The 2,500-nt window shown below is 45.7% G+C and overlaps 1 pseudogene; it reads left to right on the top strand.

Moving 5' to 3' along the window:
* LOC142403220 (28S ribosomal RNA) overlaps positions 1-2,500 on the top strand; it is an 8,475-nt pseudogene that overhangs the window by 3,526 nt on the left and 2,449 nt on the right.

Raw genomic sequence — 2,500 nt, 5'->3', positions numbered from 1 at the left:
GAACGATGAGAATGTTGAAACATCAGCTCAAAGGGCCATGCCATCGCCACAAACTCCTATTCCGGACCCTAATTCGGACCCACCAGATGAAGGTACACCGGTGGTGAAGGTCCCGGACAAAGATACATCATGTCCGTGCTGCGGGAACCGGATAGGAAAAATATCGCAACTGGTTGAACATCTGAAGAGAGCCCATGGGAACAAAAAGATCTTGTTCCAATGTGTTAAATGTGGAAAAACAGATATGAAACATCACAGTATTGCGTGCCATTTTCCAAAGTGTAAGGGGTCTACAACAACGGACCCAGCGGTGGGTTTGACCTGTGAGGAATGCGGGAGAGTATTTACATCTAAAATCGGCCTGGGACAACATAAACGCTTAGCCCACCCAGTGCTCAGAAACATCGAGCGGATCGCCGCCGCTCAGCCTAAAGCAAGTACGAAAAGAGGGCTACATCGGCAGTGCTGGACGGAGGAGGAAGTGGAGTTATTACGGAGACTGGATAAACAATATGAGGGAAGTAAGAATATCAACAAACTGATTGCTGAACATATTCCAACAAAAACCACCAAACAGATAAGTGACAAGAGGAGAGGACTCTATAAGAGCCCGGAGGAGGAAGGAGAGAAGGCTCAAAATCCTGATTGGAGAGATCAAATGAAAGAGGAACAAGAACATCCTAGAGACATTGGATCGGAGACTGAGGGTGGACTGATGTCCCAATATAGAAAAGTAATTACGGATTGGATAACATCTGATAAATTGCCCATTCTTCAGGGTGTGTTTGAAGAGGTGCTAAATGGGGATGAGAGCACCGATTGTCTGATTGAGGCGGCGGTTGATGAATACTATCCACACCTGTTCAGGAGGTCTGCAGTGTTTGAAACAAGCCAAGACCAAAAGCACCCAGGGCCCGGTAAAACTAACCCTCCGGGACCATCTAAGGAGTGGATGAAAAAGAGAGCAAGGAAAAGGGGACAATTCCTAAGATTCCAGCGGTTGTTTTACCGGGACAGAGGAAAACTCGCCGGTATCATCCTGGACGATGTGGAATCCCTACAATGCGGTATCCCGCTCGAGGAGGTACATACAGTATTCAAGTCGAGATGGGAAACACCGGGAACATTCAAGGGCCTGGGTGCCTTTCGATCGGAAGGTCAAGCAGACAACTCAGCATTCAAAGCCATGATCACGGCGAAAGAAATCGCGAAAAACATCAAAGAGATGAATAAGAAAGCAGCACCAGGACCAGATGGGCTTAGTCTGAGAGATCTTATAAAAATAGATCCTCACTACACCCAAATTATGGAACTGTTCAACTTATGGTTGCTTTCCGGTAATATTCCTGACGTGGCTAGAGAATGCCGGACCGTGCTAATATCAAAATCTGCACTACCTGAGCGCCAAAAGGACATTAATAACTGGCGACCAATTACCATCGGTTCTACTGCCCTGAGGTTATTCTCTAGAATTCTCACGGCAAGGTTAACTAAGGCGTGCCCCATTAATCCAAGACAAAGGGGCTTTATCAAGTCGCCAGGATGTGCTGAGAACCTTAAGCTGTTGCAGCTACTAATTCGAAGCGCTAAGAAAGACCATCGACCTCTGGGCGTAGTCTTCGTCGATCTAGCCAAAGCCTTTGACACAGTGAGTCATTCTCACATTCTAACAGTTCTCAAACAAAAGGGTGTGGACGACCATATTGTTAACTTAATTAAAAACCTTTATCATAATATCAGCACCCGTATTGATCTAAAGAATAAACAATCGGAACCCATCGGCATGCAAATAGGCGTAAAGCAAGGCAATCCAATGTCCCCTATCTTATTCAACTTATCTGTGGATCCCCTCCTATGTAAACTGGAGGAAGAAGGAAGTGGAGTCCAGCATGGCTCAAGAAATATAACAACTATGGCCTTCGCTGACGACTTGGTATTACTAAGTGAATCATGGGAAGGAATGAAGAAGAATATTGAAATCTTAGAGGTCTTCTGCGAACTGACTGGCCTCAAAACACAAGGGGAGAAGTGCCACGGTTTTTTCATCCAACCGACAAAAGACTCATATACAATCAATGACTGCCCCCCATGGACAGTGAATGGCACCCCCCTCGATATGATCGAACCCGGTAGTTCTGAGAAATACCTGGGTCTACGTATAGACCCCTGGACTGGAATATCAAAGCCAGAACTACTTCAAAAAGTTAAGGGATGGCTACAAAGAATTAACAATGCTGCATTAAAGCCGTTCCAAAAGGTTGACATTTTAAAAGGGTACACCATTCCAAGACTGATTTACCTAGCAGACCAAGCCGATGTGAAAACAACATACTTAGAGACCCTTGACTTGGAAATTCGAACAGCAGTCAAGGAGTGGTTACATCTACCTACATGTACTTGCGATGCCATCCTATATTCCAGCACCCGGGATGGAGGTCTCGGTATCACCAGGCTTTCTGGCTTAATCCCCAGTGTGCAAGCGCGAAGATTGCATAGAATC

Source organism: Mycteria americana, unplaced genomic scaffold (assembly GCF_035582795.1).
Source record: "Mycteria americana isolate JAX WOST 10 ecotype Jacksonville Zoo and Gardens unplaced genomic scaffold, USCA_MyAme_1.0 Scaffold_140, whole genome shotgun sequence".
NCBI lineage: Eukaryota > Metazoa > Chordata > Aves > Ciconiiformes > Ciconiidae > Mycteria > Mycteria americana.
Note: the sequence above shows the minus strand (reverse complement) of the source record. Positions and strands in the feature narration are given on the sequence as shown.